Source organism: Rhinoderma darwinii, chromosome 13, assembly GCF_050947455.1.
Source record: "Rhinoderma darwinii isolate aRhiDar2 chromosome 13, aRhiDar2.hap1, whole genome shotgun sequence".
NCBI lineage: Eukaryota > Metazoa > Chordata > Amphibia > Anura > Rhinodermatidae > Rhinoderma > Rhinoderma darwinii.
In genome coordinates this window covers 46,312,649-46,336,111 of record NC_134699.1, presented here as the reverse complement: position 1 = coordinate 46,336,111, position 23,463 = coordinate 46,312,649, and the positions used below count along the sequence as shown (strand labels likewise).

The following is a 23,463-nucleotide window of genomic DNA, read 5'->3' as shown; positions in this document are numbered from 1 at the left end:
GAAAACCCAAGGAGGCTAGAGCTATGTGACTACATCAGCTGTGCGGCGGGATGCAATGTTATCACGAGTAGACCACAAATCCTCTTATGGAATTGGGCAGCGATGTAGAATTAACTCCAAAGACATATGATATTATTTGGTAAAGTTTTAGAAATGCATGCAACAAAGTAACAGGAAAAAAGAAGGAATAATGCAGCGCTCAGAGTAAGTTGTAAAAAGGAAACAATGTTCCAAGTTTATTTCCAAAGGTTTAAAAGTTCAAGTGCATGGGGGTGGTGACAGCAGCCTACGCGTTTTGGACAACACTCCTGTCCTTATTCATGGCTTTTGCAGTCAGTCAAACTTTATATCAGGAAAGAAGCAAATGGAGAATCCGAGCACAGTCTGAATTGAGACAACCAGTGGGTGAGCTTGAGGTTTCCTCCAGATTTATCTCATGCAATAAAGTAACATGATGGTCCAAAAGTTAGAAGCCACCAATGACACACTGTAGGACCAGGTGCATACAACCCAAACGAGAAAAGTGCTGCACATGAAGTGCAAAGTCTATGCCATAGAACGGACAACTAAAACTACAAGAGAAAGTAGGGCAAAAAAAATTGACATTTTCCTCCAAAACTGTATCAAAATAGTAAAAAAAAAATAATGTATTGACACCAAAAGACAAACAAGTTTAATTCTTGTATACAACGTTTTTAAACAGTGATCCATAATAAGATACACGTGAAGTGCGCAAGAGCCCCAAACTAGATCAGACCTGCCGGACACATGAATGGCCCTAATAAGGATCCCACTTCAATACATGTGGTAATTCCTAAAATAGGATAAGATCATAAATAAATGTGACATATAATGCAAAAAAGGCACATACCGTGGATATAAAAAGTCTACACACCCCTGTTATAGTGCCAGGTTTTTGTCATGTCAAAAAATCAGTACAAGATGAATCATTTCAGAACTTTTTACACCTTTAATGTGACCCATAATCTGCACAATTCCAATTGTAAAAACAAACTTAAATCATTTAGATGGGAAAAATAAAAATACCAAAACTACAATACTGCAGCCACATAAGTGTGAAAACCCTCTTATAATTGGGGATGTGGTTGTGTTCAGAATTAGCCAATCACATTTAAACTCATGTTAAATAGTAGTCAGTACATAGCTGCCATTATTTAAAGTGATTCTGAGTAACCCCATATAAAGTTCAGCTGTTCTATTAGGATTTTCCTGACATTTTCTTTGTTGCATGTGACAGCAAAAGCCATGGTCCGTAAAGAGCTTACAACACATCAAAGGGATCGGATTGTTGAAAGGCATCAGTCAGGAGAAGGGTTCCAAAGAATTTTCAAGGCATTAGATATACCATGGAACACAGTGAAGACGGTCATCAAGAAGTGGATTACAGTTGGCGCAACAGTGACATTACCAAGAACTGGACGTCCCTCAAAACATGATAAAAAGACAAGACGAAAATTGGGAGGCTACCAAGAGGCCTACAGTAATATTAAAGGAGCCCCAGGACTTTCTGGCAGATACTGGTTGTATAGTGCATGTGACAACAATCTCCCATATTCTCCATATGTCTGGGCTGTGGGGTAGGGTGGCAAGACGGAAGCCTTTTCTAACAAAGAAAAACATCCAAGCCTGGCTATGTTTTGCAAAGACCTACATCAAGTCTTCCAAAAGCATGTGGGAAAACGTGTTATGGTTTGATGAGACCAAGGTTGAACTTTTTGGCCATAATTCCAAAAGGTATGTTTGGTGCAAAATCAAAACACTGCACATCACCAAAAGAACACCATTCCGACAGTGAGGCATGGTGGAGGCAGCTTCATGCTTTGGGGATGTTTTTCTGCAGCTGGAACTGGGGCTTTAGTCAAGCTGAAGATGAATTTCACCTTTCAGAATGACAACGACCCGAAGCATTCCTCCAAATCAACAAAAGAATGGCTTCACCAGAAGAAGATCAAAGTTATGGAATGGCCCAGCCAGAGCCCAGACCTGAACCCCATTTAAAATCTGTGGGGTGGCCTGAAGAGGGCTGTACAAAGGAGATGCCCTCGCAATCTGACAGATTTGGAGCGCTTTTGCAAGGAACAGTGGGCAACAATTGTCAAGTCAAGATGTGTCATGCTGATAGACTTCTACCCAAAAAGACTGAATGCCGTCATAAAGTCAAAGGGTAATTCAACAAAAGTTTTATTTTAAGGGTGTGCATATTTATGCAACCACATTTTTTGTTTTTTATTTTTTCACCCTAAAATATTTCAGTTTGTTTTTTAATGGAATTGTACAGATTATAGGTGACATTAAAGGTGGAAAAAGTTCTGAAATGATTCATCTTGGACTGATTTTTGTGACATGACAAAAACCTGGCATTTTAACCCCTTAATGACCAGCTAAATTTTTCTGGTTTTGCCTCTTTGCCTTTCAGCAGCCATAACTTTTTTTTTTTTCATTGACGTGGCTGTATGAGGCCTTGTTTTATGCCAGAGAAATTGTATTTTTTTTCCCCAGTTTGTGGGGTAAATAAAAAAATTTTTACGGTGTGAATATAGGAAAAAGCGATTCTCGACATTGTTTTTCTGGTTTCTTTTTTATCCCGTTCACGTTTCACGCTAAATACCCCATTCTTCAGGTTATTGCGGTCATGTAGATACCTAATATGTGTAGTTTTTTTGTTTTTATTTAGTGTAGGGGCAATAAAATGTATTTTATGCAAAATTACTTTTTTTGGGACTTATTTTTTTAATCCCATCAAGGGATAACTTTATTTATAACTTTATTTTCTACTTGTAATGTATTAGCATACTCCTGTATACCAATACATTACACTGTGTCACTATGACACAGGCTGCTGATCGGGCAGCACATAGTGTGCCCGAACAGCAGGCAAACGGAACAGACTGTAGGTCCCCAGGGCTGACTGCAGAGGGATTCCCTGGTGTTTGATCGCATCACCGGAATCCCGGTGATGCGATCAGAGGGGAATTCCCTTTGATTATGCCGCGGTCATGTACACGACCGTGTTCGGTCTGCATGTCCCGGACCGAACACAGTGCAGAGCCGGGCTCCTAGCATCATAGTTATCACTGCCTGTCCACGGAACTACTGTCCCGTACTGAAAACATGATTACAGTGCGAGACAGTTGTCCCGCAGCGAGGCAGGGACACCTAGCGTCATAGATAAGTATGATGCTAGGAGCCCGGCTTCCTGCACCGCGTTTGGTCCGGGACATGCGGACTATTTATCACGGACCGAACACGGTCGTGTGCATGGGGCCTTAGGGTATGTTCACATGGCTTATTTTCTGCCGTTTTTCAGGCCCAGAAAAAAATCGGAAGCAGAACACCTTCAAACATCTGCTCATTGATTTTAATGGTAAAAACAGCGTTCTGTTCTGACGGGGCGCTTTTTTTACGCGGCCTGCAGTGAGTCTGCCACATGTAAAATCACCCGAAGGGTATGTTCACATGCAAAACAAAAAACGGATGTAAAATACGGAGCTGTTTTCAAGGGAGAACAGCCTCTGATTTACAGCCGTTTTTTATGCATCAGGCGTTTGACGGCCGTTTTTGGAGCCATTTTTCTATTGAGCAACATGTAGAGGTAGTAATGGTTGGCACTACCTGTAGCTTGCAGCGTCAGATTCCTGTGCTTGTGCTTACTCGGACTTGTGGTTTGACAGCCTTTATGTAGCGGTGCTCAATGCGTATGAAAGTAAGACTTTAGCAAATGTCAACATGTAGAAAAATAGACAGCACGGCACTCACCACTTGCAAAAAAGGTTTCTTTTTATTCCATGTTGGGGCAGGCAACAGGGGATCAGAAGACAAAAGAGCCTACGACCGTTTCATGTCCTCCAGATGCTTTATCAACATAAAATAAAAAGAAACCCTTTTTGCAAGTGGTGAGTGCCGTGCTGTCTATTTTTCTACAGGTTGACATTTTTCTATTGAGACAATGAAAACCGGCTCCAAAAACGTCTCAAGAAGTGACATGCACTTCTTTTTTATGGGGCATTTTTACAAACGGCCGCGTAAAAAAAACGCCCGTGGGAACGAAACGCGTTTTTTTCCCATTGAAATCGATGAGATGTTTGGAGGCATTCAGCCCCCATATCGTCAGCCGTTTTTCGGTGCGTTTAAGGCCTAAAAAACGTCTGAAAATAAGCCGTGTGAACATACCCTAAGGCTGCATGGTGACTTTGGCCAGACATAGCGATCTTTGGCTGTGCGACCTATGTCCCACAGCCTACACCACATGTAATGAAAGTCAATGTGTGTGCGTTGCGACAGTTTGGATATCTTGAAACGGTCATGTCGCGGCAACTTGCGCGTTGCGACACAACCACATTGCCTTATATTACTTGCAATGTAGGCTACGGGGCATAGCGATATTTGGCCGGGCCACAGTCGCCGTGTAGCAAATGTGACTGTGTCTAGTCCTACATCTGGGACCCGCACCTATCTCTAGAACGGGGCCCCCTAAACCCCATTCTAGCTTACTCGGCTCCTGCAACCTACCGGCCACTTCCTGGTTGGGTGGTCAGGAGTTACGGAAACAGCCGAGCTCACTGAGCAACTGTAAGGTGGTAGGACGGTTACTTTTCTCTTAATCATATTACTGGTGTGAAGACTACACTTCTCAGAATGCTAATCACCATAGTAAGCCCTGTGAAGACCATGTACCACCACGGAATGCTAGTAGATTTCAGCTCTGAAGGAATAAGAATTGTGAATGCAGTTCTGAACGATAATCCAGGCTGTAACACAAGACCAGTATTCTGTAAATAACACTATGTATGTACAAGGTTATTCAACGTTTTAACTCTATTATATATGTAAACTGTAAAAACGGTGGTCAAAAAGGTGCACATACGCCTCCACTCAGGACACTATTAGCCAGAGCGGTGTGATGCAGCAAATAGGAACCCTAAAAGGACATGGCACAACCATGGGGGGACGACACAGTCTCCTCACTTCATGGGCACTCTAGTAATCCTATACTGTTCCTATAGAGAAAATGGACATGCCAGTAACTTCCGTATGAGATTACAGTTCCCAGACCCCAAGCAAATAGCTGAACGTTGAAGAAGCTGCATCAGGAAAGGAGGTTGTCAAGGGTAGAATGCATAAAAGGTATAATTAATAAATAAGTGTGAGGTCTAGAAGATAGAAAGTAAAGGAAAATTGTTCAGTTTGCGTGCGGTAGCAGTGGGGTGTTTTATCTTGTTAAAACCAAATAACTAGATCTGGGAGAGGACGTGCGTAAATCTATATATATGCAGTGCTAGGGCGGACCAATCTGCTCATAAACGTGTGTAACAGAGAAGTGGCGTAATGACTAGTGACAGATTGTGGACTGAGTAGATAATAATAGGGAAGTGGTAAGCAGATTAGACTGTGGGTAAAATTCACCTCTATATGAAATTAGGTTCATACAAATTCTTTGCAGTCCATACATTGGAGTAAAGCCAGATCACATAAAATGGCATGTAATGCCTCCCCAATGGCCTTGATTTATAATGTGCTTATGGTGCAAGAGCATAAAAATAGTTCAGAAGCGGAAAATACTAAGGGCGCAATTCACCCTCAAATCTCCGGGTGAATTGTGGTCCCATTCATTTCTAAGGGTCCATTCGTTGCCCGGGAGCATGGACCACAAAAAGATAGGACGTGTCTTAGTATGGCCACATTTTGCAGTCCGGGCTCATTGAAATGAATGAACACAGCCATGTGCACGGCCCATGGATGACACTGCGCGACCTTCCGAGCTGCAAATCACGTGCCATGCACACCACTGCGGTCGTGTGCATGGCCCTTACTAGTCCACATGAGATATAGAAGCGGATAAGAACCCCCAACACCCCTTATTAGCTAGAGCGGTGAACCACTAGCATGATTATCCTTGAGGCCTCATGCAACTGACCGTAGTTGTTTTTACGGTCCGCAAATACGGATCCGTAGTCCTCTATAGTCATCAGCAAGCCATCCGCATATACGTCACTGTGTCCTCAAATACAGTCCGTAGTGCATCCGTATATACGGAGCCGCAAAAAAAGAGGGAGGCTGCAAATGATGTCACAAACATGCCCCAACTCCTAAAAGGGTCACACGATCACTGCAGCACCATTTTCACTGGCATTTGTGCGTTGCGAGAGCTCTTTTGGTTTTCTCTGCTGATCTAGCTTCAATTTCTGGCATTTCTTCCGTTGCAAGGATGCCCTACACACGTGCGGATCATGCTCTTCTGGATCTACGATTCTGACAGCAAGATATGCTGGATGAAGAACCGTTGAGGAAGATGGAGGGGACCGTGTTCACCCCATTGTCTCCCAACGGCCCAGGGTGCGGCGTTTTCACACCCTGTACGATGACCTGCAGAAGCACCGAGAAGTTTCACAAGTTCTGCCAAATGTCAATCTCCAGATTTAACCGTCTGCTGTCGGACCTCCATCCTGGAATCATCTTTCAGGACACTAACGTGCGACGGTGCACCTCTCATCATCACCCTCAGGTAAACATACAATGTTCCCTGCGCCCCTTGCCACCATGTAAGGCCTCATGCACACGACCGTAAAAACACAAGTTATTGCGGGTCGTAATTACGACCCGAAATAACGGGCCCATAGACTTCTGTTAGCCACGGGTACCTTCCCGTTTTCTCACGGGAAGGTGCCCGTGCCGTTAAAAAAAATAGAACATGTTCTATTTTTTTATTTTATGGGCCGTACTGCTATACTTTATAATGGGAGCACAGCTCAGAAAAGCGGCCGGCTGCCCGTTGCACGAGTGTGCATGAGGCCTTACCCTGCTATTGCTAGTATAATCGTACTTGTTCCATGTCCATTCCCACCGTGCCCTGCTACAGGTAGTCTAGCCGCAGTTGTCCCGTGTCCATTCCGGTCATGCGCTGCTACAGCTAGTATAACCGTACTTGTCCTCTGTCTACTGCTGTCCTGTCACCCTGTGCCAGCAGTACTAAAATTATTCTTTTCTTCACAGGTTCCAGGCAACGCATTTGCCTCACTGCAGTATGAGTTTTTGGTGGGTTGCTCCACCATTTCTCAGATCATCCGTCTGATCTGCAAAGTCATCTGGTAGCGTCTGAGAATGGTAGCGATGCTACAGCCCAAGGCAGAAAAACTGCTACGGATTACTGGGGGCTTTCTACCAATCTGCAGTTTCCCCAACTGTGTCGGCGCGCTGGATGGGAAACACATTTGTGTGAAGAAGTCGTCTCACTAAGGGTTGGTATATTTTAATTATAAGCAGTATTTCTCAGTGGTGATGTTGGCCGTGGCTGACAGCAACTACTGGTTTGTAATTGTAGATATAGGGGCCTATAGGAGCTCTTCAGATGCTGGCATCTTCAGTGTTTACAGAATGGGTCAACGGCTTCAGTCCAACCAGCTCGCCCTTCCAGAACCAAGACAACTGACTGGATCTACTGGACCTCCAGCACCATTAGCCATCGTGGCAGATGAAAGATTTGGACTTTACCCCCCATGTGTTGCAGCCATTCCCACAGCATGGATTGGATGAAAGGTGGTCTATTTTTAATTATGGCTCACCCGTGCGTGACGGTACGTGGAGTGTGTCTTCTGGATTCTCAGCAGCAAATGGCGGGTATTCCAGAGCCCTCTACAACTGAATCCACAGAACGTGATGCTGGTTATCCAAGCCAACGTCATTCTCCACAATTTCTGCAGGGTGCAGGTGTCTGCGATTGCCATGGACATTTTTGCAGTTTCTTACAACTTCTACCATTTCTGTGGACAACACCCTGCATGGAAGATAAGGAGCAGCTGGTCTGTTGTCTTGGAAATTCTATGTGGACTACTTGTGTCCTCTGCTGGGGAGGTTCCTTGGCAGATAGATGCAATCCACGGTGGTAGATAGTTTGATCTTGACAGTTGTCATTCCGGTGTTCGTTCTGGAATTTGTTATGTTTAGCTAGTTAGTTGTTTCTGTTCTCAGCTATTAGGGACAGACCAGAAAATTCAAGACGCTTGAAGTACCTTTTTTTTTTGTTTTTTATTCAAATAAAACTTTATTAAATTAACTTTTTGATTGTATTCATTTTTTTTTTACATTTTCAGCTTTAACAAAAAAAATAAAAATGAAATTCATATGATTAGGGTGGTGTGGTATTGAATTGTGTTTGTTCATCTGAGACATTTATGGCATATTTTAAAAAAAATTGCATAAAAAATAATTTCCAAGTTGGGTAAACACCTTATGGCCTGAATACACGCAACATACAACACAAATACCGAAACATCATACATAAAGAATGTGTAACCATATAGACGTGCCAAAGCAGGGCTTTGGTTAGGAAAATTTGGCTTATCCTGGCAGTACTGGGGCGGGGGAGTGGTAATAACCCCTGTAGTGCGTTGGCCTTGGTGGTGGAGTAGGCATTGTTGAGGTGGGGGCTTTGCCCAACCAGCCTGCTCCGATGGAACTCTGTATCATTATAGAGTTCCATTGGCACAGGACTTGAGGTGAAGACTTGCATGACCTCAACGAGGGGCGACTTACAGCGTAAGAGGCGGTCGAGGGACACCCGCTTTAGGTGCATGGCCAACAATTTTCAAAAAAAAAAGTCTTCTCCACGGTCTCCTGATTACGTCTGGACAAGTGTGGCAGCACCTGGGCATCAATTTGGCCTCTAAATTGGACCTGGCTGCGACCCCTGGGTCTGGGTGAAGTCAGGTCACTTTGTTGTACCGCTTCCTGTAACTGCTGCTGCCCGGCAACTGGAGACTCCACAATCTGTGTCCCATCGGAGTCCCCCAATTCCTGAAGACTTGTTCTAGGATTAAATCCAGAGAAAATAAGTTAGCACTCTTCCCTACAAATTGCATAAAAAAAATAGCTAACCCTAGTGACACCTAGCTACGTATATATGGGAGTCTGTCGCACACCTATCTGTATGACATAGCAGAGCCACATGTGTACATAGGAGCCCTAGCTACACAAAAAACAAATCCACATTACGTGCAGTTTGCGTGACATAGCAAATTCCCATCCGTCACAATGTGGATTTGTCTTTTTTTTTTTTTGAGAGCTGTGGAACATAGCATAGGCCCATGATTCTTCAATTAAGAACAAAATTAAAGAAAAAAAATAAATAAAATACTTACAGCCCAATCTCCATGACATCACTTAGGAGCCTAAGCTGTTCGGTATACAGGTAGGGTTTTTTGGGCATAACACAGTCTCTGCTCTTTCCCCTCATGTTCAATTCTCGGCTGTATTGGTCGCTGCAGGTGTTCCACCTACATTTTGCCTCACTGCTTGGGTAAAAAAAAAAAAAATTAAGATTTAATATGAAAAAACAGTTAAATTATTAGGGCAGGGTGGAGGGATTTAAGTTAAAAATTTGGGGACAGGGAGACAACTTACAGAACTTGGCCCGCTGCTTTCTTGTTGCAGTTTCCGATTAGTCTGCCTGGAGCTCTTGGACTACCTCCGTCCACGCCCGGTCCTTCAATAACACGTCCTTGTATTCCTCAAGGCGTTTGACCCATACGACTGGGCGCTCCTGTATTGCCTGGATGAGCTGCTCCACTTGGATTTTGCTCAATGACTTTTCTCACACTCTTCAGGAATGTTGTTGTGTGATTAGACCTACAGCCTAGGAAATCCCCTGGCCGTCGCATAGCAATGCTTCCGCAATCACAGAGGGCTACACATCCGTAGCCACAATTTTGTAGGCGCCCATGTTCTATATTTTGCGTAACATTTAGACAGCCCGGACACACATCCGTAAATATATGGTACGGTGTCCGTGGCCAATAGAAATGAATGGGGTCCGCAATTTCATCCGTAATTATGGATCGGCATTTACAGATGAAAACTACGGTTGAGTGCACGAGGCCTTATGCTTTGCTTTTCATGCAGAAATCTAGTAGTCCGTGGACCTGACATAAAAAAAAAAAAAACAGAGCTTGTCCAAAGCTTTGAGAGTTCGTCCAGACCGCTCCATTTGGGCTAAATCCTTAGCGGAATATCCACAGTATTTACGCTACGTGTGAACTTACCCTTATACAACTTTTGACCTTTTATAGTGACCGGTCAGAAGTTCTGATCAGTGGGGGTCCAAGCACTGAGACCCCCACTGATTGCTAAAACTAAGCTGCAGAAGCACTTGGGCGAGCGTTGTGCCACTTCATTTCTGATTGGCTTTGTAGGCAAGCGGTGTACGGACTTAAACTTTCTATTTTTCGAGGAAAGGCGATCAGAAACAAAGTGGAACATTGCTCACCCGAGCATTTCCACTGCTTTGTTTTAGTGATAGATGAGGGTCTCCATGCTCAGACACCCACCAATAAAGTTTAGTTATACTTTACCCACTGCTGGATTATGTGAATTCATACTATGAAGTTCCATGATTTTTTTTCCAACGGTTGGCGCTTAGGTCTGCACACAACTGCTTCATGTGAATATACCCCAACCATAAATAGGGACGTTTGTTTTATCAGCACCTTTCTCAATGGTTTGTACCCTATGAAGAGCGGTGTCAGTATATTTTTTAGACCCCCTCCCCTACTGCAACTCTTAATGGCAGCTCCATGAAAGTTACTGTCTGTCTGAAGAAGTTTCCTAAGCAATTTTAGGCAAATTAGATCACCCTGGATGTAGAAACTTGTGCCGCCAAAGCAGCTGTAACCCATCGAGGCATGGATTTCACGAGACCTCTGATGTCGCGTGGTATCTAGCACCAAGACGTTAGCAGCTGATCCATTAACCCTTTTCCTGCCAATACCGTCTCACGTCATGGCAGGAAAAAAAAAATTAAATAAAAATTTGGAGCCAAGACGTATCAGATACGTCCATCGCTACTAAAACCTCTAGCTCAGGCTAGAGCACCAAGTACTCGCAACACACACAAACATCAATAAAGTTTAAACATTTATTAATGTCCATATCTGTCTGAAAACTCTCTTTATTGTAAAATTCACTGCCCGATTCTCTAGCAATATGGGCATGGTCACACGTGGCGTATTTCTGCAGACACTGTCCGCATCAATGCCGCACATAATCTGCGTTGCAGATTCCGTTGCGCCTTTGCCTAAAAAGTGAAGTAAATTGCTGTGGATTAGTCCTTGCGTATTCAGGTGAAGAGCACATCCTGCTCTCTTTCAAACATTCCATCCCAGTCTGGCTATAGACCTCGAAACACATAGGTCCAGCCAGAATGATGAAATATCCTGTTCGTGAAAGCAATCCGCAACGCAACACACATAACATCTGCGGATTTCATTGCATAATTTTGAAACTCCATTGAAGTCAATGGAGAAATTCCGCTACAAGTACGCAACAGCCAGTGTATGCTGCGGACACGAAATTCCGCACCGCAGCCTATGGTCCGCAGCTGAGTTTTCAGCAATGGCTGCACGAACATAACTAAAAAGGTGTGGAAACCAATGGACAGACTGTCTGCTGCGGATTTCCAGAGCGGACTGTCCACAGCGGAATTCCACAGCAATTGCGCCACGTCTGGCCATGCCCTACCTGTTACACGCTTGAGTCATAGCAATAACAATTTATCGGTAGAGAAGAAGGTGGTCTAAATGGATGGAACAGATGTCCATCAGTCAGAGTTGACTGCACAATAAAGGATCATTTCCAGTTACCCAAAAAAAAAAAAAAAAATGAAGACGACCACACAGCATTAGTCAACAAGATAGATTAGGGATAACGATTTGCAATTGTGGATTAGGATTGGAGTTAGTACGTGGGGGGGGGGGGGGGGGTGGCAAACGATAAACATAATCGCCAATTTAACACTATGGAGTGAGCATAGGTCATATAAAGAACGTGACGAACGAAGGGCATACAGGCCGCCATAAACCGCACCTCTTCTCTGCTGGGGGCGACAGACACTTTGATAATAACATAATAGGGAACTGCTGGAGAAGGATTTTATGTCATTGATACTACACTGTGTTCTCCCCATCAGATTCTACACAGCAGAGATGGTAGTGGCCTCCAGTTCCTCCATGGACACATCGTCCACCGGTAAGCAGAACTTCTCCACATTTCATTGCAGAGATATAAAGCCGGAAAACATCATGCTGGATAGAGATGGACAGATCCGCATCATAGACCTGGGGCTTGCCCAAGATGGCGTCACCCCCTCCACTAAGATCAATGGAGTGACAGGAACATTCAATTATCTGGCCCCTGAGCTGCTTCTGGAGAAGGATTAGGACACTGCAGTTGACGGGTGGAGTCTGTGGATTGTGGTGTCTTGGATGTCATCAGGACGCTCCCCATTTTACGACGGCCACAACATAAAAAAGGCTAACAAATCCATCACCACCGCAAAGCCGAAATTACTATCCTGGCTGAATCCTGACATAAAACATCTGCTAAAGAAACTGGGACGAATTGGAAGAGAGCAAAGCCTCCATTTATACCATTCAAGGCAGTTCTGGAGAACCAATACCTGCAGTGGCCGGAGGATAAAAAACAAAAACCTTCACCCTGTGCCAACTGCCCACAACTTTGTGCCTCCTGACTAATGCCTCTGCTGTGTATATGTGTGCGTATATATATATATATATATATATATATATATATGACCTCGGTTTGCCTACAACACCCTCTCTCTATACCATCTTTATGTTGTACTATCCATCATGTTAGTGCTCCATCCTCTAACCGGCATCAGACATCACTATCTCCTGAAGACCCTCCACACCCCCAGGAGTGGCCTGTGCTTTTTTTCCCCATCTAAGGCCCTGTTCAAATTGAGTTTTTTGCCTCGGAAACCGCGGCAAAAAACAGCCGAAATTGACTCTCATTGATTTCAATGGGAGGTGGAGGCTTATTTTTACCGCCAGCAGAAAAACCGCTCGCGGTAAAAAGGAGACATGCCCTATTTTGGGGCATTTTCCGCCTCAAAAACCCCATTGAAATCAATGGGAGAAGTTTTTTTGGACGCGTTTTTAGGAAAAACGCTTGGTTATTCCATCTGTTAGATAGCTGAAAAAAAAATAAAAAAATAAAAAAAAATAGTCAAAACGTGGTGAAAAAAACACTTAAAAAAACCAGAGCCGATTTTTCTGGTCACTATTTTCTGCCTGCAAAAAATCTGTGTGAACATACCCTAAGACCCGGTGAGTTCAGGAAAAATAGCTGCATATTGTAGTCCTGGGGCCTACTGAGTACCAGAGTGGCTATTATCCGTGAACTCACTGATTTCTAGTAAGACCTTAGCACAGGCCAGGTAAGTATTCCACACCCATTAAGATAACACACACACGATAGATGTACACATTGGCTTTGATCCTGGGATTTATTCTGATCGCGAGCTGGGCGATTTTGGCAAAAAATAAAATCTAGATTTCTCTCAAGACTATGGGCGATTTTCATCGCGATTTTCTTATTTTTCTGTTTATTTAACAGTAATACCAAGAGATAATTTTATAAAATAATTTTCTTTATATAACAAACAGCAGCAGGGAACAGGTTAACAGAATCTACAATCAATGAGGTCTGCGTGCACTAACATCCTTCTCTGCCCGTCACAACCTCTGTCGGTTTCAGACATTGCAGGCCAAGCAGATAGCGCTGAACGGGCACTTTGGGGTGAGATTACATTATAGTGTCTGAAGTGTGAGCAGGACCCTGTGCGGGATCGGCCCTACAATGAGATTTTAAATACATGACATTTAGGCCTCATGCACACGACCGTATTGATGCGCACGGCCGTGATTTTTGGGTCGGCCGGCAGCAAACTGTTAGCCGTGAGCCACCCACAAATCGCGGGCCATGCACATGGCCGCCGCCATTATTTTCAATGAGCCCGGACCGCAGAAGACGGCCGTAATAAGACATGTCCGTTCTTTCTGCGGTGCGGGCTCCCGGGCCATGCATGGACCGTAAAAACTACGGTCGTGTGCATGGCCCCATAGGAATGAATGGGGCCGCAATTCTCCCGTGTATTTTTGGGGGAATTGCGGCCGCAAAAGCACGTTCGTGTGCATGGGGGCCTAAGGCCGGGATTCACACTATCGTTATTGGACCGTAAAAAACGGTCCGTGCGTCAGCCAGATTTTACAGCCAAACCATAGTACATGTGAATGGTACTCCTGGCTTCAGTCATTTAGGCTACAGTCACACGACAGTGAAAAAAAAGTGGCCATTAAAGCAGTTTTGCGTCAGTGTCTGCCAATTTTTATCCATTTCCAGTCAGTCTGTTCGTTTTTAAAATGGCAGTTTGTCATGGCAGTAAAAAAAAAAAAAAACTAACGTATTTAATTTGTCAGGGTTTTTTTTGTACCCAATCCCCTGAAAGCACCAGTGCCTGTGTAGATAGTGCCACAATGACTCTGTAATGCCCACATAATGCCACACCCCTCCATATAGTACCACAGTGCCCATGTAGATCGCACCACTGTAGCTCCAAGTAGGAGAAGAATCGGCGGCCGGGAATTCTGCTACTAGAGGGAGTCTTTGACGTCTCTGTTCATATATGGACAGTGACATCAGGGGCTTTCCCAAGACAAGAGTCCCCGGCCTGGGATCTGGCCAGGGACCCAGCTTCTAAGGGGAGCCACTGTCCGTATACTAGGAGTCCTTCTTCCCCACGGAACTGCTGTTCCGTGCTGTATCATTTTGTTCAGTACAGAAGAACAGTTCCGTGGGGAAGCAGGGACAGAACGGTGCGCAGCTTGTCAGACCAGGCGCAGTATAGCGCCACTAAAGAATCGATTCAACGATTCGGTTAAAAAAAAACAGAAAAAAAAACAAAAAAAAAAAAAAAACAACTCAGAGGTCTTAAGGGCGAATTAGTTTGATTGATCACCCAGTACTAACCAATGAGGTACACCTCACAGGACCTGCCGTTTTGGAGAGGCTCTGATCCGACCCATCACAAGCGTACGCTCAAATCCTTACCCTTGCCCATTTTTCCTGCTTCAAACACATCGATTTCAAGGACTCCTCAACTATGAATGTATATGTAATGACAGGGATAGGGAAACAGACAAGTGAGCCCTAATCTACCCGCCACTCAGTCCCTGCCTACTTGCAACGACCCGCCCTAGGCGACAGGGTACAACTGGGCGACGGTCCCTAAACTCAGTAAGTGCACGACAGACAACCAGACAAGGAAACACAGAACAAAGGGAAACGGGGCAGTTGCCCACGGCAACACCGTGAGCAACAAGAGTAGTAAACGAGCAGAGTCAAACCAGGAGAGTACGAGGTGCCAAACGCAGAGCAGAAGAGTAGTCAGTAAGCCAGGGTCAGTATGGAGCAGGGACAAGTAGTTCAAGAAGCTGCAGCAGGGCCAGGAAACCAACAGAAGAATCACAAGCAAGGAGGAACAGGAAAGGCAGGTATAAATAGACAGAGGGTGGGAGCTAGCTCCATCTGGCCAGGCTGTGATAGGCTCTCCCACTCCTAAGCCTGCCATCCTGAGTGGTGGAAGATGGAGTCAGTCTCACAGACATAGAAGCAGGTGCAGACTGATTACCTATGGGCGAGGATACAGAAGCTGTGCCTGGCAGATCCTTAACAGTATATTTATTTTGAGGACTTATGCCAAAACAAAGGAAACACCCCAAAAAGACTCCATTTTGGAAACCACACCCCCAAGGAATTTATCAAAGGGTATTTTAAGAATTTGGACCTTAAAGGGTTTCTTGCTAAATTTAGTGGAATTAGGCAGTGAAATTGAAAAGCAACATTTTTTTTTTTTATAAAAACGTAGAAATTTTCAATTCTTAAAAAGGAATCTGGAGAAAAAGCACCCAAACATTTTAAGAGAAGTTTCTCCAGATTACAGCAATACCAAAATGTGGTCATAAACTGCTGTTAGGACACACGGCAGGGCTCAGAATGGCAGGAGCGCTATTTGCCAAAGTCTGTGGAGGGAATCGCATTTGTCAGCGGATTTTCTCCATCACAAATTTATGCTCAAAACTTACAACTCTGCCCTTTACCGCGCCAAACAAGTCTATTTCACTTCTCTCATCTCCACACTAATAATCCAAAACACCTCTGATACTTTTCATTCCCTACTAAGTCCTGCAGACGCCGATCACAGATCTCAATGCTGAAGACCTAGGCACTTATTTTAATGTTAAAATTAACAACATCCGGCATCGGACAGTCCCCTAGTAACATTGATCCCCTTCCTTCCCGCACTCCCTCTTCTTCACTTTCAGAATTTGACCCAATAACAGAAGAAGTCTATAGGCTCGTTTCTTCTTCTCGTCCTACTACCTGCCCTAATGATCCTATCCCCTCACGCCTCCTCCAGCACCTCTCCCCGACTGTCACTAGTCACCTGACTAAAATATTTAAAGAGTCTGTCAACAGATTTTGCAACCCCTATCTCCTATTGCAGCAGATCAGCGCTGCAATGTAGATAAGGGGGGGGATTCACACGAACGTGTATTGGGTCCGTGTGGTTTTCACGCGCCACGCACAGACCAATACAAGTCTATGGGGCAGTACAGACAGTCCGTGCTTTTTGCGCAGCGTTTGTCAGCTGCGCAAAAAGCGCGACATGCTCAATATCTCTGCGTATTTCGCATATCACGCACCCATTGAAGTCAATGGGTGCGTGAAAACCACGCAGGTCGCACGGAAGCACTTCCGTGCGAACCGACTGAAACAGCGCACCAGCTGTCAAAAGGATGAATGTAAACAGAAAAGCACCACGTGCTTTTCTGTTTCCAAACATCCAAACGGAGCGTCTTTGAGATGAGCGAACCCGGACAACCGAACCGAACTTCACCGTGTGCGGCCGAACTCGTTTTGGCCGAACCCGGCAAAAAAATTTCCTTTACGCGACGTCAGGAGATAGTCACTGTCCAGGGTGCTGAAAGAGTTAAACTGTTTCAGCACCATGGACAGTGACTTCCGATCCCAATATACATGAACCTGTAAAAAGAAAACGAAGTTCTGACTTACCGATAACTCCCGGCTTCTTCCTCCAGTCTGACCTCCTGGGATGACAATTCAGTCCAAGTGACAGCTCCAGCCAATCACAGTCCAAGCACAGGCTGCAGCGGTCACATGGACTGCCGCGTCATCCAGGGAGGTGGGGCCCGATGTCGAGAGGCGCGTCACCAAGGACGCGTCACCAAGGCAACAGCCGGGAGGGAAGTTCTCGGTAAGTACGAACTTTCTTTTTTTTTTTAACAGGTTTCTCGATATTGTGTTCAGCATTCACTGTCGAGGGTGCTGAAAGAGTTACTGCCGATCAGTTAGCTCTTTCAGCACCTTGGACAGTGACGGGCATAGACTAGCCTCATCTCTATGATGGCGGCTGCGCGAAAATCACGCAGCCGCGCATCATACACGGATGACACACGCAGCTGTCAAGTGGTTTTTGCGAGCGCAAAAACGCAACGTTCGTCTGAATCTGCCCTAAGAGTAACGTTTTTGTTTTTTTTAAACGAGCATTTTTGGCCAAGTTATGACCATTTTATATTTATGCAAATGAGGCTTTCTAAAGTACAACTGGGCGTGTTTAAAGTAAAAGTACAACTGGGCGTGTATTATGTGCGTACATCTGGGCGTTTTTACTTCTTTTACTAGCTGGGCGTTGTGAATGGGAGTGTATGATGCTGACGAATCAGCATCATCCACTTCTCTTCGTTAACACCCAGCTTCTGGCAGTGCACAGACACAGCGTGTTCTCGAGAGATCACGCTGTGACGTCACTCACTTCCTGCCCCAGGTCCTGCATCGTGTCGGACGAGCGAGGACACATCGGCACCAGAGGCTACAGTTGATTCTGCAGCAGCATCGGCGTTTGCATGTAAGTCGATGTAGCTACTTACCTGCAAACGCTGATGCTGCTGCAGAATCAACTGTAGCCTCTGGTGCCAATGTGTCCTCGCTCGTCCGACACGATGCAGGACCTGGGGCAGGACCTGGGGCAGGAAGTGACGTCACAGCTTGATCTCTCGAGGACACGCTGTGTGTCTGTGCACTGCCTGAAGCTGGGTGTTAACGAAGAGAAGTGGATGATGCTGATTCGTCAGCATCATACACTTCTATTCACAACGCCCAGCTAGTAAAAGTATAAACGCCAAGATGTACACACATAATACACGCCAAGTTGTACATAAGTACAACTGGGCGTGTTTAAAGTTAAGAAAGGCTCATTTGCATAAATATAAAAATGGTCATAACTTGGCCAAAAATGCTCGTTTTTAAAAAAAAAAAAAACGTTACTCTTATCTACATTGCAGAACCGATCTGCTGCAATAGGAGATAGGGGTTGCAAAATCTGGTGAGAGCCTCTTTAACATGCTCCACTCTATTGGCATAACTTGGTTTTCTTCCTATCTCTCTGACCGCTCGTTCAGCGCGTCATTTGCGGATTCTACTTTTTTCCCTTGCTATCGGGGTTCCCCAGGGATCAGTCCTAGGTCCACTTCTCTTTTCTCTCTACACAGCGCCTATTGGACAAACCATCATCAGATTTGGCTTCCAGTACCATCTCTACGCTTATGACACCCAATTATACGCCTCTTCCCATGACATCACCCCTGCTCTAATACAAAACACCAGTGATTGTCTGTCCGCTGTCTCTAACATCATGTCCTCACTATCTAAAACTGAATCTTTCTAAAACGGAGCTCCTTGTGTTCCCACCGTCTACTAACCTACCTAAACCTGATGTCTCCATCTCAGTGTGTGGCACAATCATAACTCCTAAGCAGCACGCCCGCTGTCTCGGGGTTATTTTTTACTCAGATCTTTCGTTTACTTCATTCAATCACTTTCACGCTCCTGTCACTTTCACCTCAAAAACCATTTCCAGAATCCGCCCTTTTTTTACGGAGGAAACCACCAAAACTCTCATTGTTGCTCTGATTCACTCTCGTCTTGACTACTATAACTCATTACTAGTCGGTCTTCCCCTCACCAAACTCTCCCTTCTCCAATCTGTCCTCAATGCAGCAGCCAGGCTCATCTTTCTGATCAACCGCTGCACCAACGCCTCTAATCTGTGCCAGTCACTGCACTGGTTGCCCATCCCGTTCAGAATAAAATTCAAACGTATTATTCTCACTCACAAAGCTCTCCACAGTGCTGCACCTCCTTACATCTCCTCCCTCATCTCTGTCCACCACCCTATCCGCACTCTACATTTTTGCCAATGACCTTAGATTAAAATCCTCCATAATCCGAACCTCCCACTCCTGTCTCCAAGATTTTTCTCGTGCTGCACCCGTCCTCTGGAATGCGCTACCCCAGACAATTAGATTAATTCCCAACATCCAGAGTTTTAAACGTGCCCTGAAAACACATCTTTAGACATCTTCCTATGACATTCCCTAATCTGACTCCTTTCCCTGGCCCCCCTTTTACATTTGTCATGAGGACTTGACCCCCTCATTCAGCAGTATAACCCACACTCCTTGCACCCTAATACACTTCATGTCTGTCATACACAGATACTGGCTGGTGACGGCTCATGCAGCTTTATGTTACTACCCCATACATATAAAAGATGGCTGGACCATTGTACTTAGAAAATGTAAAATGCGCTTGTTTTGTTTGAATCGTAAATTCATTTTGTCACTATGTAATGTCTGATATTGTCTGTTCAAGTTCTCACTAAATTGTAAAGTGCTGCGGAATATGTCGGCACTATATAAAGATTACAGACTTTTCTTGATTGGTTTTTGGGCGCCATGTTGCATTTGCAGAGCCCCCAAGTAGGGCCACATGCACACGACCGTAAAAATCTGTAATTGCGGACCTCAATTACGGACTCATTCACTTCTATTGTCCAGGAACACACCACCCAGTTTACCGTAATCACAGGTCGCGATTGCAGGCACGGCCAGCCGCCCACATTTTAGGCCAGTTCTCCCATACAAAGTATGGGAGCGCGAACCGTAAAAAGCAAAAGATAGGACATGTCTATGGCCCGGATACCTTCCCGTAAATAAATGCCATTTGGCTTTTGGAGCGCAGATTTTGCTTCGTGGTAGTTGTGTTTGGGGTTTTGCTGCGATCCCAGTTTATAATGTGGGGGCATATGTTAGCTGGGCGGACTACATCGGGGTATATGTAAGCTGGGCGGAGAACATCAGGGCATAATAAGAGGTTATAATGGGGTAAATAAATAAATTCATTGATGTGTGGCCGGTGTCGCACTGAAACGGTGCCCAATTTTAACCGCTTTTGGAACGCACTCTGCACATTGTGTCGCAATATTCTGAGTGCCAGAAATCTCCCTTCTTTTTTTTTTGAGCCAATGGAGCTGTGTGAGGGCTTATTTGTTTATTTTTATTCCTTTTTTGGCAAACAAGGTGACCAAGAACCAGCAATTCTGTCAATGTTTTTGACACTTTTTTTTCCAGTGTTCACTGTGGGCTATAAATTACAATTTTACTTTATTCTGCGGGACGATACGATTACGGCGATACCATTATTATACAGTTGTTATATATATATATATATATATATGTGTTCGTTCAATAAGAAAATAAAAAATCAATTTTTTTTTTTTAATTTTATGTCGCCATATTCTGAGAGACATAACTTTATTTTTCCGTCAAAAAAGCTGTGGGAGGTCTTGTTTTTTCGCAGTACGGGCTGTCATTTTTATTGGTACAATTTTGGGATACATGAGACTTTTTTATCACTTCATTCTATGTGAGGGGGTGATGACCAGAAAAAAAAACAGCGATTCTTTTACGGTGTTAGCCATCCAAGAAAAATAATGTGATATTTTTATAGTTTGGGCCATTATGGACGCGGCATACCAAATCAGTGCACTTTTTTCTAATGTTTTCAGTTTTTCCTAGTATAGATTTATTATAGTAAAAAAGGCTGTTATTTTGTTTTTTTCAATTTGAAACTGCTATACAACATTTATTTATTTTATTTTTTTTTTAATTCCCACAGGAGACTTGAAGGCATAAAGCCCTGATCGCTATTCGAATACACCGCACTACCTACATAGTGCAGTGTATTAGTTATACACTGACAGCAAGCCTATTAAGCTCCGCCTCTGGGCAGGGCCTACTAGGCTTCCGTACTTAGCAGACCAGGAGGCCATTGTTAGGCCTCTGGTTGCCATAGCAACCATCGCCTCCCCCCCCCCAACAATGTGAAAGAAACAATCTAGATGCAGCAATTTCTTTTGATCGCTACATCTAAGGGGTTTATCAGTCAGATCGGAGGCTCTCTATGGTCCTGGCCTTACAGCAGGGTGTCAGCTGTAATCTACAGCTGACACTTGCTGGTGACGGCGCGGGCTCCGCTTCTGAGCCCGCTCCATGACTGTCACTTAAACTTACATGCTGTTGCGTTAAGTACCTAACTGCAGCGACGTAACTGTACGTGATATGTCGTTAAGGGGTTAAAGCTGTGAACATGAGCTCAGTTTTCCTGTGCCAAAAAAAAAAAAAAGTGAAAGAAGCACAACATCTTTAGACCAATTGACATTGTGAATTATTGGAAATCACCTCCAACAGACTAGCACGTTAGACATGGTAATAACGGAGTGAATTGTATAATATGGCTGGGTTCACACGTTGGTCAAAATAGCACGGCTTTGTTACAGCTCACGGCAAAAAAAAAATAATTTTTAAAATGAGGCTTCCTTGGAGGTCAAAACTGGCTGCAGCAGGAAGGGTTAAAAAAAAGCAAAAAAAAAAGTTCAAAATATCAAAATTGCCTGTGGCAGCAAAGGGTTAAGGGAACACGTGAGAAACTTTCGTTTTGGTTGGAGTTTCCAGTAATACCCGTTGACGTAGTCAATGACATTACTGACGCGGCTTCAAGATAAGGGGTGTGGTCTAGTATAGATCTCCGCCCATAATTTATACTCCAAAAACAGAACCCTTGAATAACATTAACAACTTGACCAGCAGAACGATCCAAGTGACTGCAACAAAACTCTACGCTCACAATCTAATCTGTCCGGAACCGGCCACAAGCCTCCACTATCGTTCTGGGCCGTCAGTGATCGCAAAGAACATACAGCAGTATTTAAAGCCACATGCACACGACTGTAAGGGTTTCTACTGTCCGCAAATACGGATGCACATTCATGGATGTCCGCAATTATGGAAGCGCCCATAGACTTCTATGGGAGAGTCCGTGCCGCAATTGTGGACAAGAAAAGGAAACATTCTATACTTTGAGGAGTTTCTGCGGCAGAGACACATCCGTGAATATACTGAAAGGCGTCCGTGGTGTGTAGAAATAAATGGGTCCCCAATTCCATCCGTAACTGCAGATGAAAACCACGGTCGTGTGAATGGGGCCTGACCAAATGACGGCAAAAAAAATGTAATCTTTGCTACAACATCAATGACTTTCCATGAGGAACTGAATAAAACACTTCATTGCGAATTGAACAAACAGCTGGAGTGAAATCTATGCCCCCTTTACCCACAGTCCTGTAATGCCATCCAGCGCGGGTTTACGTGACAGCGCCTATTAACCTCTAACCTAATAATGCTGGGATTACAATAGTCACAGACGGCAGATAAATACTATCCACAAGAAGCCCGAGCGCAGCTTCTTAAAGGGGAACCTCTCACTTGGCTGCAGGTCTCTAGTTATGTGAAGAAATCAGCGACACTTTCTCTTTAATGATTTCTGTGGTGGGTTCGTCAAATGGTTTCCCCCACCAGCGCACACAACATGAAGACGGAGCAAAAAGATCAAGACTTCTATTATTCCAGATGGGAAATAAACTCACAGGACGGTGGTAGAAATTCTGACATGGTTTGCAAGAAACGCTCGATAAGGAGTAAAGGCCCCTTTACACCGGCCGAGCGCCGATCAATGAGACATCGTTGATCGGCGCTCGTTTGCTCCTGTCACTCGGAGCTATGGGTGTGGGATGAGCGGTTGTTACTCTGATCGCTCGTCCCCATATATTATCTTCATGTTGGCAGCGCGTCGCTCTGTTTACACAGGGAGATGTGCTAAAGACAACGATAATATTTTAGTTTTTTTTAAACGATACGATCAGCAGATGATCGAGTGTTTGCTCATTTATCTGCTCATCGCTCCCTTTTTACTCAGGGCAATCAGCAACGAGCGTTCTATGAATGATCATCTGCAGGTGTAAAAGCCTTTAGTTATATTCACACAATGCAGTTTTGGAAGCCATAACCAGGAGTAGATTTAAAGAAAAAAAAAAAAAAAAGGGGGGGGAGATAGAATCTGTCCTATATACTTCCTCTCCCTTTACAAGCCACTCGAGAATGTGGCTTTAGAAACTGCAGTGTGAATGAGGCCTAACAGAATGCAGATTGTAGTTTTAAATTGATGTATATCCCTAAAGGGGGAAATCACATGATCTCTCTACACACTTGTGATTGGTTAAGAGAGACTGCGCACCCACTCTGCCCATACCCCACTACATATGCTCGTTCACGATTATTGGCCCTTGTAAACATGGCATCGATTTGTCGACCGATCACATTGTTTGTGCTGCCT

The 23,463-nt window shown here is 44.4% G+C and overlaps 1 protein-coding gene across 8 annotated transcripts in view; it reads right to left on the bottom strand.

Moving 5' to 3' along the window:
* TNRC6C (trinucleotide repeat containing adaptor 6C) overlaps positions 1-23,463 on the bottom strand; it is a 189,240-nt gene that overhangs the window by 77,164 nt on the left and 88,613 nt on the right. The gene's annotated exons all lie outside the window — the stretch shown is intronic.